The sequence below is a fragment of the Pempheris klunzingeri genome, chromosome 13 (genome assembly GCF_042242105.1).
Source record: "Pempheris klunzingeri isolate RE-2024b chromosome 13, fPemKlu1.hap1, whole genome shotgun sequence".
NCBI lineage: Eukaryota > Metazoa > Chordata > Actinopteri > Acropomatiformes > Pempheridae > Pempheris > Pempheris klunzingeri.
The window spans coordinates 3,691,669-3,706,125 of NC_092024.1; the positions used below are offsets into that span (position 1 = coordinate 3,691,669).

At 45.0% G+C, this 14,457-nt stretch overlaps 1 protein-coding gene across 2 annotated transcripts in view; it reads right to left on the minus strand.

Annotated features, from left to right (window-relative positions):
* daam2 (dishevelled associated activator of morphogenesis 2) overlaps positions 1 to 13,698 on the minus strand; it is a 91,795-nt gene extending 78,097 nt beyond the window's left edge. For both annotated transcript variants that reach the window (XM_070842201.1, XM_070842200.1), the window contains exon 1: positions 13,572 to 13,698. The gene's annotated coding sequence lies outside the window, so the exon portion shown is untranslated. The remainder of the gene's footprint in view (positions 1 to 13,571) is intronic.
* Between the last annotated feature and the right edge of the window lie 759 nt (positions 13,699 to 14,457).

The following is a 14,457-nucleotide window of genomic DNA, read 5'->3' on the forward strand; positions in this document are numbered from 1 at the left end:
TGCAACTAAATCTTTAAACTAAAAAACTAAGTGCTTGTTGGATTGCCAAGAAACAGCGTCAACTATGGAAAATCTCTTACCCATTCCTTACAGTGTTGGAATCATCCGATCAGCGAATAATCCAAATTTGAAGCATCAAACTCTAATTTTGTATTTCTTTACACACGTGTTCCTTTAAGTTTTCATGTGCAACAACTGAGCAAAACACCACGAATGCCTTGGAGGAGAAACTGAACAAAACTGAGCACCCTTTCCTCCCATACTGCATTGCGCCTCTACTCCAAGACAGCAGGCTTTTCACATGACTGTGGCCATGAGAGAGCAACTGTAATCACTTTTCCACTTCTGATGTTGTCCGACAATATATGGTACAAACTAGTTCATTTCAAGGACATCCTGGCTCTGAAGTGGCCATAATCGATATTTCATATCAAAAATAAATCACACAACTACTTGTATGTGAAAAAAGGTCCCTTGTAGTGGAAAAGCCCACAGAGAATTATTCTCTCTCAGTTCTGCAGTTCTACTTTGCAGCGCTTTTTTAAATTTTTTTTTATTTTCGGCCTCACAGTGTTTTGCCTCACTTTCAATGCGGCAGGCAGCTGTTTTTAGCGAAAAAGCTCTAATAAACCCACTGGGGCACCAACAGCTGACAAACAAAGTTAGTGACTAGCTAGTGAACATAATGGAGTGTTTGGCAGCTAAAGAGACAGATTTTTGCTTAAAGCTGAGCGACAGGGAAAGTGAACATTGGACTTGGATTCGCCAGGTGGCCAGAAACATGACTTAGTATACATGTTGAAGGTTCCCTGCATCTGCTGGATGCGTAAATAGGCAACTAGCTGTCGATGTTGTGCTTACAGTGTATTTCCGCTGCTACCAATTGGCCTAAAAAGATCTGTTTCTGCAGGTTTAAGGAGTACCAAAATGTGAATAACTGCCACGGTTGCCAGTCAGATGCACTCAAGAGCATGACCTTTACTAAACTCAATGAGCAGTGTATCCTCAGGGAAGCCAAAACTATAGGCATCATTTAGTAACTCTATACTGTATGTATTTAAATGTAGTGCAGATGTTTCCCTACTCACGCATCAACAATACTGCATATCGCTTCAGAAATATGTGTGCAAGCTAAGAGTGAAAAAAGTTGTCACAGGATGAGCTGTCTCATTCGCTGGCCCCAACGGGATAAAAACCTGCTCCAGAAAAAAAAAAAAAAAAAAAAAAAGCCTTGATCCCCGTAGTACAATTCTGGGTTAATCACATCTGCTCTGGCCGCGTACAGTCAACACATTGTTCCGATTACATGCTATTTAAGTTAAATGGTCAGGTTGGGCCTCGGATCGTTGTCCCATTGCATGCTGCAACAAAAATGTGGGTCAGCATTTTTCCCCCGCAGCTTTTCCTCTCCCTGCATCTTAGTTTCCTTCGTAGAACAATAAGTCTGCCTTCTTTTTTTCCCTCCCGAGACAGTAGGATTGTAGTGAGAACTGGCATTACAACAACCACATCGTTCAGTGTGGTGCACGCAGACAGTTAACGCGCCTCAGAAGGCAGTTCTGAGATGCAGGATGTGATATGAAATAGAACTCGGTGACCTTGTTTCACAACTGCATCTCTTTGTTTTAAACACAGCTCAAAGCAGCCATTTCAATAATCATGAGCATTGATTGTTGAGATTGGAATGAAGGGAAGGAGGCAGCAGATCAATAAGAGAACAGGAAAAAGTGCTCAACAGCAACCTCATGCTCTTCCACTGTCAACGGCTCTCTGTTTGAGTGGCACTGTTCCTTAGGGGAGCCAAAATGGCTTACTCAGCATTGGCCTAGTGTTCTAGTTTTACCGGAGACAACTGTGAAAAAGGAAGCCAAACCAAGCTGGAGAGGTGTCTGCAACTGCCCGACCAAGGTTAAATACAACAGCTAAAAATACACTACAGTAAAAGTACTGTTACATTTTTTAAGTAGAAGTATTGAATTGAAAAAATGAAAGAGAAGATAAGTCTGGGAAATGTACTGCACACCACTGAGCAGTAGCCAAAAGCAGGACAGATTTATGTTCAGCGTCTGGTTTAATACTTTGTCAACTGCGATCTAAGTGAGTTTGTGTGTACGTGTGTCTGTTCAAATGTGCGCGACACAAAAATGAATCACAGCAGGGCTCCTTCCCTCCATTCTGTTTCACGGGCCAGGCCAGCAGGCCTCCTCCGATCAGCAGATCCCTTTCCTCTTCCTCAAGCTCTTGGATGGAATGTCAGGAAGGCAAGGTAACGACGGATAGGATGTGTGAGAGTGGGTTCATTTGCGTGTGCTTTGTGTAAGTGTATGCCTGTTTATGTTTAGTGGAGGCTGGGGATGTGTTCTCATTCTGCAGCCAATCTCTTCCTGTGATGCTAGACGTCTGATTTCTGCAGGTGATGAATGGAAAGTTAAACCATCTTCAAGAAAATTACTTGAAACGTATCATATTTCTGAGAGTTATCCATAGCATTGCTGCTTCTTTTTCCTCCCAATACTAATAATTCCTGAGAGGAGGGCGTTCATTGCCCTCAAAAATTTGTTTATCTCTGGCTTAAAAAGTGGGAAAAGGACCGGCTAGAAAAATAAGGCTTCCATTTGCTTATGTGGCTCCTGCTCCCTACTGAGGACCGCGGGAGCAACATCCAAGGGGTGAGAGATAAAGAATGCACAAGACTTCCTGCCTCGCGGCGCTGCGTTCCCCAAACATCGCCTTGTCTATGTACTGTGGCCCGTTGTCAAGGCAACCTGGCGGTGAATCAGGGCCCAGCAAAAGAGTGGTGGTGATCCAAGGAAGGAAAAGAGTGAGAGAGGGAAGGAGGCAAGGCAGTTTTAGAAAGAGTCTTAGAGCAATTCTCAAAAACTTGTTTTTTTTTTTCCCTTAAATGAAGTTTGATGATCCTTTGAAATATATTACATTTATTAAATGTCCTCCTGCTGAAATCTTTTATCTGTTTACAATAACTTATTGCTCATTCGGCCAGTGCTTTGCCTTTGAATCGACTTAACAGGGGGTCCAAAGCACATGCTCCCACTTCACTCCAGTCCACCAGAAAATCTTATTTAATTCTCATTAATTAAACTAATAGGATTTGAGTGATTATTCCAGCAATATTTCATCAAGGCCTTTGGGTCGATCTTTGCAGCTCAACCTCTGTCCAAACTGTCACTCTCCTCTGGCTCTTGGTATCCCTTAACTTTCAGTAGTAGTAAAAAAAAAAAAAAAATTCCCTCCATATTCTAGCAGCCTGCTCCGATATGATAGCCCCAATCACTCTGGCACTTAATTGTGCATTTAAGGGATTTAGTTTGTCAGCGCAGCAGGACGGGGGTTAGGGCTGGGTTGACGTGGGCGAGTGTGTGGGTTGATAGAGCAGCATTAAAGTCTGCACTAAAGGTCCAGTCTGTCTGCCTAATACTTGTAATCCACCCCCCGCAGCTAGCGTCAATCCCAGAAAATGTAGTTAAGAGCATGGTTACAGTCCGGTAGCACCGCTGCCCTGACCCCACCATTCCACCCATTTCTCCCTCTCTGATGACCACAATATCTCTTGGTGTCCTCACGCTACATGGCACATCTAATCCCTGAGGCTGCTGGACAATGCGAAGGTAGGGGGTAAGGAGGAGGGGGGGTGGGGGTGGTGTCGAATTGTTGTGATGGAGGGAGACTGGACTTTAAAAGGCTATTTTCTTGATGGATCACTGCCTGAAGAAATATTGCAGGCTCTGATGCTGCATGAAAGTGGGCAGTCCAGCCAAGCTGTTGAGATATAAAGAGAGGCAGCGAGACAAAGGGAGACAGAGAGAAAATATATCAGCCTCCAGTAGCTTTAATACCGGCCAATTCCTGTGTGGCTGAAACAGAGGCTTTGGCACACACAGCAATGGCTTATCTCTCCATCACTCCACTGCTGACAGGATAGGCCTTTCAACACACATATGCACACAGAAACGCATTTTTGCAGCACTTTTGGCTCTCTACATCTGTATTCCTCTCATATTGACACTCCCGTTTGAAAATTGCCACGAAGAAGCAAACCCTCATCCTTTAACTACCCGTCGGTAATGGCAAAACTGGCCACAGCAACCACCACCAACAGCACATTAGTGGAGAGGAGTCAGGAGAGGGCTACATAACCACGGAAGCTAAGACCCCCACGCATGGAAGTGAATACACTCTAAATGACTAGTCAATGGCAGGACTGGAAAGAACTTGCATCATATGCCATCTGGCACAGCCAGTGATGATGCTTAGAAGGAAAAGAAGCTGGACCACACATTTTTCCAACCCATGTAATCTCACAAGCGTGCAAACTGGTTTTTCCCTGACACAAACAAATATAAATAACCCCTTATAAACACAATGCACATAGATACAGAACATACCAAAAATAACCTGCACTCCGCGGTTGCTAGGACATGGCTGGGTCTTTTGAGTTTCCCCTGCTGGCTCCTGCCGTTTGTTTACCCCCACACTTCCTGAATGCTGATGGCAGATAGTCTCCTGGTTTATACAAGTGAAGGAGAAGAAAAACAGCACACTGCTCTGAGAAGCTGCTGCACGATGCAAAGGAGGAAGAGGAGGGGGATGAGGGGGATAAGGGAGGATGGGCGGGTGGGGGGGCAGTATCCCTGTAACCAAGGAAACAGCACCAAGGGGGTCACCTGATGTCCACATGTGATATTTGCCACGAGGGAGTGTAGAGTGTATATCAGGGGAGGATGACAGCTGTTTTAACAGGCTTCCTCCCCAGACTCTACATAAGAACCTGTGAGAAGAGGAACTTTGAGAATTATGATACACCAGGAAAACACTAACACGAGGTCAAGAGGGAGAGTTAGGTTTAGCATTACAGGTGAATGGAAGAATAATAGTAGTAAAGGGGTAAAAGGGATAGCCTGGTAATGCTTATGGATGATGGAGAACACCCACAGATGCTAAATCTGGGAAAAGGACACACAGTGTTTAACTTAGCACAAATAAACGCCTTTCAACGGTGCATTTGAAGTGCACTGCCAGTGCAAAACCTGTGCGAGATCAGTCTGCCTCTACGGAGGGATAAAAGCAAAAAGGCCCCATTTCAACAAGCCTCTCCTGAGACAGAACCCTATTCATACGGCCTCTGAATGCTTTAGTTGTTGCCAACCACACGGTTTGTCACTTGGCGAAAGAGAGTTTTTGAAAAGACCTAGCCACGGATGAAGGATCTATGGCTCAGGTCCACTGTTCACGTGGTGTTTGTCTGTTTAGTTACTCTCCAGCAAAAAGACAGAACAATTTGTTGTCATTCCTCGATCCTTAACTACATTCACCCATCCATCTCAACACTCAAACACAATGAGATGGCAGTTAGCTAAGATGATGCATTACAGGCTGGGAGAGAGCCTGTAGAACACAGTAAAAGTGCCTGTCACAGCCTTCTACTTAAAAAGCTTTGAACCGCACCATAAAGTCATTACATGATTGAAAAGAAATGCATGGGAAGACGTAGAAGCCAAACTTAGTAAATCAAATGTCTTAGCGAGAAATATGACACTGAGATCACTGGGGAGGTTTTTGTCTGATACTGAATGTTTAAACCATTTTTCCTCCTCAGGTCAAACAATTTATGGTTGTATGACTACCAAACACTGCAGGTGAGGTTAGGCTACGAATATTATGACGGAGTAGGAGGGAAATGGATGAATAGGTTGCATCCACATCTTAAATTTTGTCCAGATACACTTTGCTTAAACACATTTCCCAGTGATGTGATTACAGCTGCTGTAGTTGAATTGAGGATGGAGCTAAGAGGCTTGTTTATCTGACAGCCGTCTTATCTTTAGTGAGGAATTGCCGGTTATTTGTTGGTCAGTGTAGACTCAAAGACTGGGAAGCCATTGTGGAATTTAGGGTCGGGGAACTTCCAGTGACACTACTGTACTGGGTGAGGATGACATAAACTCTGTATTTTAGGGGAATCCCATGAAACAGATGTGAAAATAAAAAAAAGTACCACCATCCAAATGTGAAAATGGAGTCACATCAATGCCAGTGGCAACTGAACGCATTGACTGAAGTCTGGAATTCACAATCTAAATCCAGAGCCACAAACTTCATTTAATGAGGTAATTCCTTCAGTCAAATGACATATACTGTACATGAACCAGAACCAGGAGTCTCATTAACAAAACTGAAAACTCAAAGCTATAAACTTTACCTATTTCAGGTTCAATATCCAGCTTTGGAACCAGGACATACTGTGCAAGAGTAGCCAAAGTAAACCCACCACAGCCTGGCCCATTCTCAAAACTCCTTGTCACATATCCATGTCTCCATCTTGGGCCCCCATCTGAAATGATTTATTGGTAGGGAGTGCTGTTTGCCAGGCTTCTTTATCGCTGTGCTGAAAAGCCTGAACAATCTACCCCTCCTGAAAAGATGAACTCTGTCACTCTGAGCCTGACTGTTGGGGAAAGGGACTAATCACACAAACTGCTTAGACAAGTGGTTTGGGATTCAAAAAAAAAAAAGACAGGGCAGGGGAATTCTGCTACCACCACTAGGGGTAGCTGGAAGGAGAGGGGCCTCAGAGCAATGGTGGGGCTCAGCCTCTTTGAGCCTGGAGGACCCCAAGGGAAAAGCCAGCCCAGAGAGCAAGGGACTCCCACGGACAGTCGAGAAATTTTCCCACAATCAAACACACAAACAGAGCTGCACAGGGCAGCAAAAAGGACCCTTGTCCACCAAAGAGATGGAGAGCGGGAGGGAAAGAGGAGGAAGATCTGATCGTTACAATAACACAGGCCAAAAAAGTACATTCTATGCTGTATCTCTTCTGAAGAGGCCCTTCATGGTAAATACACTCTACAGGAAAACACTGCTCTGTGAAGGATGTTCAGTGGTCCAAGGAAGGACTCAGCATTCTTCCAGGGATGTTTACCCTGTAAATAACCTTAAATAAATTTTAGAAACTCAGAGGGCTGGAATTGGCCTCTACCAGATGATTTATCCAAACCCACACAGTTCATTGGTAAATGACCTCATTAAGGTAATCTGTTTTCAGCACAATCCACCGCTACAAATGCCATCTGCTAGGTATTAAATGGGGTGTCAGGCCACTGAGGACATCTGGATTGTTAGTGTTAAGGAGTTAGATCCTGGGAAACAAATAAAGCATGATAAAAACTCAAGCCAATCCTGGTCAAATGCTTCGACATCAGTTTGGTAACGGGAACCAAATCTGCTCAGTTTGCAAGCAGAGGAAATACACAGCTTACAGAGAAACTGGCTGATCTCTGTTGTTCAGCAAAACAAAGCCGCGTGACTCCATATAGATTTTGAATGACATTAGCTACCGCACCCGGCATGTCAAGATAATTAAATCTAAAGCACATCATGACAAGCTCTTTGTAAACACCATCCATTTCCTAGAGGGCCAGCCGGGCAGTTGGACCAGGTCACATGTCAAAGGTCACCTTTCACTATATTTCAACTACATGTGGAGTGTGGAAGATTTGGCTTTTAATACTTGAGAGCTATATCTATTATACTCACAAAGCTTCTTTTCACGAGTCTTTATTGCGGTTTTGGCTATTCCAAAAGGAGAAAAAGCAAAAACTTGACATGTAAGGGCCTTAAATTCTTTGGGGATACACCTGGATGATACAAAAGCAAAATACGGCTGAGGGAGCTGACTTTGTGTTTGCAGTCAAGTGTCTTTGACCCAAGTCAAACTTACTATTCTTTTGCCGTGTGATTGATGTCCTTCTCCTGGAAATCTAAAGGTTACATTTTGAGCAAATGTGGCAAGGAAGCCTCCTTTAGAGTGGAACGGCAAACGTCTTCAAACTTCCTTTTATAGAAGTAACCCCCGAGCTGGATATCATAGCCATTATAAATAAGAAGCTGGAATGCAGAAGAGAAAAAAATAAACATCCAAGCTGCTCCGTTATCTACACCCAGCTGTGCACTTTAGAGCCAATCCTCAGAGATGATGTCACGCTGGCATTGTTTTACGATTAAAATAGTGTTCCTATACTTTTGCATGGAGATTAATTCATTCAAGGAAAGGCAAGCAACCCCTACTAAATGCAGACCTTGAAATAAGGTCACACAACCTTAACTGAAATTGTTCAAAGTGAAGACTGCAATTACTGCCAAATGTCCCGTGGTGAAAGTGTCTGTGAAGTAATTGCAATATCAACTGGACCAAAGTGAAAACAGGCATCACTATGCAACGGTCTACCTTACGTGAGTGAATGCAAGTGGTCATTTGTGGTCCAAAAGCCAAAGTGTTAGGTTATGTCCACTGGATGGTGTAAACAGACCACAAGATCAGAAAAGAAACCGAAAGAAGTAATAATGGTACTTTAAGTGAGCAGGTCTCAAGGAGGTAAAGTGACGGTGGATTTAAGTTCGGCTGATGGCGGAACATCTTCAGGGACAGCATTGCCGTTTCAAGCCAATTTCAAGGGCAAGAGGCAAAGTGATTTGAAGATTTGGAGGTGAGGGGAAACCTGCAGTCGAGAGAATACAAGAGAATGACGCACTAGAGGTTTGATAAACGATTCCATATGTGCTCCAGATCCCAAGTGAAAGAGCTGCTTTGTGCTCAGTTAGGTAGCACGCGCACAGGTCCCGAGTGGACCCCCCCCTCCCTTCTTTCCCTTCAATCTACTGACAAAACCTATCTGGCCCTTTCCCGGTAGCTGAGGGTAATATTAGCCAAGCGAAGGGGCAGGAGCAAGGGGTTTGGATGCCTGAGTCTCAACCCTCCGTCCAGCAGCGTATTTTGACGGGAGCTAATTGGCTGTGACTACATGGAGACAGGGGACCGAAACAACCATTGCATTCAGTTAGTTGTCTGGGGGATGAAGGAGGGTAGAGGGGAAAGGGGACCGAGGTTGGTAATGACGAGGGAGAGGTAGGGGGGCAGGGAGCTGTCAGGAAGTGAAGACATATTAGGATATTCTCAACCTCCATTACCCCCAGTGCTAAATCATTCCCAGTGACGGAGAAATAATTCCTCAAGACATTAAAGAGGCAATCTTACATGAGCACCTGCTCCCTGTGTGTTTAGCTCTGATATGATTGAAGAACCAATCATCCGGCCATAATGCACACTTAGTGCAAAATTCCACCTTTACTGTGGCCACAAGCTCCCTCCTGCAGAACCAGAGCAATGCATGGTGAAACCGAGACTGAAATTGCCTTTAATTTAGACCAGTAGTGGAAACATGCAAGTCTAATCAGGTAGTCAAGGCAGCAAGCTACTGTTTCCAAAAACACTTGAGTGGTGCGAGAGCACAAAAGCCTGGCTAACAATGACACATTGTGCAGAGCTATGAAAACAGAACTGGAGGTGTCCTATAATAAAATACCTGGGGTTTATGATATTTTAATTAACCACATTATTGTGCAACTTTTTTTTTTTCTACACTTGGAGAGAGTGGGTGTGTGTGATGAGACTGACAGGAAATTAGACTATTGGGACATAGGGGAGGAGGAAAAAGGAGAGGGAGGGGTGGCGGAAGAATGCAAAGTGTCCTGCTCTGTTTTGTTTAATAGGTCCCATTGGACAAGTGGTTTCCCCCTCCAATGAAGAGGTATGACACATGGACCACGGACGTTGGTTTTGCCACACAATTCTAGCATATCTGCACACACACACCACAAAAACAAGTATTTTATTGAGGCGAGGAGCCAGCAAGTGTAAATTAGGATCACATCATTGCACCACTTCACAGTTGGGTCACCCCAGTGCTTTTCTGATGACAATTCCGATGATGGCATACTGGGACAGTCCTGCCATGTTGACGTTTCTCTCCAACTCAGGTTCGTCACAGCCTCACTACTTGATGGGAGAAACCAGACAAACCAGAGCCTGTTGCAGCCACCCATCAGGAAGTCCTGCAAACTTTAGATCACTGAGATCAGGCTGTTACTTCAGCAACTAATAAAAGTTGAAGAATCTGTAGTCATCTGTTCACTCTTCAACAAAATTAAAAATATATAAATTTAAGAGATACTTTAACCTAAAATAAATGTGTCCAAATCTGCATGTCATCTGGCATCCCTAATAAAAAAAAAAGATTAGGATGATCCATATTCTTTAAGAATTTCCCAGACAGAATGAGGCTAAAAGGGAACATGAGGTTCGATTTTAAGATTTGTGTCCAGTGTCCAAAATGTAAATCTTTCCATGCTTTGCCTAATCTTCCAAAAACCAATATAAGTTATATAAATCGGGTTTATGATCCAAGTTCTTGTGAGAATTCGTGTGCAGGCATTAGACCTGTCCATAACCATCATCGCAAAGTTTTTAGGGGGTTTCCAGGCACATATACAATTTGTCCCTCATTTTAGATGTCAGAGTCTGACAGCTAGCAAAACCTGCACTGTTCAAAAAGAAGTCTATTCAAACCCTTTTCTTCAGAGATTTTGCATTGCATATGTTGGCTGTGTAAGTGCATAGAGATAGGGTTGCCCCCCTGCTGCAAAAACAAATCTGTGAATCAGACCAGTTTCACTTTTTTCCCCCCACGTTTTCATAAATGAAGGTGCTGGTAATAGCAGGGATGAAGTTTGTGGGGTCATAAGCACTTGTGACTGAGGACCTGGATGCGAAGAAGGCGGGGGAGTGCACATTTAACCAGTTAATTACTCCCAGGCTCCTTCACTCTGTGCCAGGAACTCTGCAGTTACAGTAAGCCGGCATGCTGCCTGTCTAGCCGCTGCACAAAGAGAGGAGTGGGCTGGAGCAGAGACTGGCACAAGGCCGCTCAGTGTGCAAGTGATGAGTTCAGGGCGAAGGAGGAAAAGAAGGGGCCTGCTGCTGGCAAACTGGCGAGACTGGGACAGAGTCATAGCCTTGGAATGCTTGTTGATGAACTGCAAGGGTGCAAGTGCTGTACGTGGGGGTGTCGGTGCGCTGCAGATGATGTGATAATCAGTATCCATAAGTCACATTTGGACTAAATACAATGTACATCGAAATCTAGAATGCCTCTGAGAAATCATAAAACACAATCAATGAACTGGCTGCAGATGTTCTGAATGAAGGCTGCCTCAGCTTCTGCCCATGCCACACCATATTCTCACCTCACAGCCCCGACTGGCGGGAGCACACTCCAACTAAAACATCTGGCCCTGGTTGGACGTGAGTAAACCTCTGCCTCAGCGGCTAGCTGGGAACAACGGCTCTGTCTTTCCCTTGCTGACCACCCTTCCAGAGAAGGCAGAGAGGCTCGGGCTGGACACACACACACACACACACACACACACACACACACACACACACACACACACACCACAGCCATGTGTGGTCGCCGTGATACCTGCTAACACACACAGCCACCCTGAGCTGAGCGAGGCTTCCAGTCATCCTTCCACCGCACAAACAGACACACTCCACCAGAAGTTCTATACCCTCCGTTCAGTTCAGCAGGGGCCACAGCCAGAAGCAGAACACTTCAGCTCAGTGCCCTTGTTAATCTTGGACGTCGGACCTATTTTTCTTCCCTCCCTCCTTTCTGAAAAACACACAGGTAGCTGGACTAGGATATGCGCTATAATCAAAACAGTGGACCTAAAAATACGCCAGCCAAATTGCTAGAACAGCTGCTCCAGACCGACTTGAGAGTAAACAGACAAATATTCCTGTTTCATATGCATGATTCTACATGCTTGATGGTAAACCTGTGAAATAGCTTAAAAGCGTATTAAAAGCTCAGCGGATTGCAGCTCTGCTTAGAAATGTACGGCCGGCTATAGCGCAGGACTTTTCAATAAATCCATCCAGCGCTGACGTCCATTAACACAAGTCTGTGGGGTCCAGTGGGCAGCTTATTGATGCCTGTAAAGTATGTGCATTACACATTGTTCAGAATTCCTTCAGCAGCCTTACATGGACAAATCTCGCAAGCCACTTACTCCCCATGGGTTAGCATGATTAAAATGTCATTTCTATGTCATAATACATTCCAATCCTTTCACCCATGTTCATCATTTCTATTTTTTACTCTCTTTTCTTCTGTCTCTGAGCTGCGGCCAAACAGTTAAGGATCACTGTGGCTTACTTGACGCTCCCATGCAAGCACAGTGTTGATCCAGCGGCAGGAATGCAGCAGATACTAAGTACTCCTTAAGCAAAGCTGTGCGGGTGAGGAGCAGGGGGTGATTTTGTGCTTAGCATGGTGCTGCGCTTGTAAGCCCTCAACGGCTGACCAAGAGGACCCGACGCTGCATCACTGCCAGATGTTCGGTTAGATTAAATAGCTCTTGATGCCTTCACATCCTATCAACTGACCAGCAGCGTTGGCTTAAAGAGGTACGGATGCCGCCAAGTGTGCAAGCATTTTCCTGATTACAAATGCAAAATAATGTTTTTTGGGTTGGTTTTTTTTCCGGATGACAAGAATCTGAATCTGAAGACTGTAGAATCTCAGCCTTCACCAACCAGCACTGTCCACATTCAGTCCTGAAATGTAGACACCGGAGTTAAGAAGGGACGCCCGTTTTCTATTACAGGAAGAAGAAATATTTTGACGTGCTGTTGTCTGGGTGGAAAACACAACCTGAGAAGTTGCTGCAGCCAAATGTAGCTCAACAGAAAAATTTTTTTGTAAACTTTTGCCCACTGCAAGAAGAATCAATCACGGCAAGTCATTCATTCTGATATTCAGTGTGATCATGACAGGAAAATACCTTCCAAAGTGGTGATATAATTCCCTTCATCCTACTTCAGATTCTCACTGCTTTGTGTCAACATGATGACATTTTTTTTTGGAGAAAACGAGACAAAATGAAGAATGAAGAGGAAAAAGAGAGGCTCCCTCAGATACAACAATCTGTCACTTGATTTGAACAAGATGTAAAGACTCATCACTACACATGATGCCTTGTTGTGAACAGACAGTTTTGCAGTGTGACTGTGGGGGGGTGGGGAGGGGGGGCAGGCCCTGCTTGAGGGGGCGCAGCGCCCTCTGTGGACGGACGCAGGAGAGAGCGTGTGTCCGTGCAGCCCGGTGTGCGCACAGCCGCCTCATATCGAGGTCAAACGCACTGCGCGCCATGAGAGGGCTGAAGCCAGGTCCATCATTAGGTGATTAATAACCCAGAGTGTCTCCATCGTCGGGTGTGACGGACATACTAGGTGGAGGCATGCTGTCATGCGCACAACTGCTTTTAAATGGGCCGATGTGCATCTAATGGCGGTCAATAACGTGTTACATCTGATGGGAAATCAGGTGATGTTCATCCATTCATCTTTTTCCCCTTTAATGCTGGCGTTAAACCGGGTGCTGGATCTCAACTGACATGATGAGCAGGAAAAACAGCAGCCGGGCAGAGCACATTTTCACCCCCCAGCACCCAGTAGGAGTGGTACCTCAGTCTGATCTGAAAATGCTAAATCACCCAGCGCAGCTCCCTTCATCGCGCCCGGCTCCCGCACCTACTGCCGGCCTCACTGAGCAGCCTCCCGGCCGATGACTGGAGGGAGAGCCGGGGCTGAGCACCATCACCGGGTACCGCTCACTTCAGGCTGATCTCCGCCGAAACTGTGAACTTACCTTCCAGCTTCGTTGCGGAGAAACAATCGCAGCTCGGTGATAATAATCCCTGGACGCTGTCAGCAGGCAAATATGACCAAATTCAGTGGGAATAAACAGAGAGCCGATGCCCCGTGCTGGCTGTGCGAGGCTGTTCATTCAGCTGAGTGATAGTGGGGAGTGAAGGGACTGACAAGTCGGTCAAAACAGCAGCACCACGCCTCCCCTCTTAAAGCCACCGCACTCTGTCTGTCTGCCTGTCTGCCTGCCTCTCTGCCTGTCTGCCTGTCTGTCTGTCTGCCTGCCTCTCCCTCCCTGTGTGTGTGTGTGTGAGAGGATGGTACCTGACTCAAATGTTTCAAGCCCATTTGATTTGATCAATAATGAATATTATCATGTTCATCGGTACCAATAAATAACCAAGCAGCCAATAACATGTTACTGCAGTGCAGTTAAATGCTCCCAGTAGGAAAAACAGCTGTGGCTCTGCAATTGGTTATTGGAAAGAAGAATAATAAAGTAGATAACCTGCATGTGAAAGGATTTACACACATCTAATACAGTCATAAAGAATGACACACAAGCATAAGGTATACTTTAGTGTGGCTGTAAACCCGCTGAAGTGAGTGAACAGTTCAAACGTACTACACATTTCCTGTTTGCCAGTGAAATAAAGTTTCCCAAAAATGAAGTAAACGTCTTGCCGCCCCAGCTGCTAAGCATTTAATCCTCTGAACTATGAAGAAACAGTATGACTGGCTATGTTTTGATCTCCTCGCAGCCTGTAATCCTTCATTAATTGCAAATTCTGGGCAAACACTTTGACCTGGGCTCAAACGCCGACATCAACACTAATTTCATGTGTTTGAGAGTGAAACAACCCCCCAACTGTGATGTTTTGGGTAAA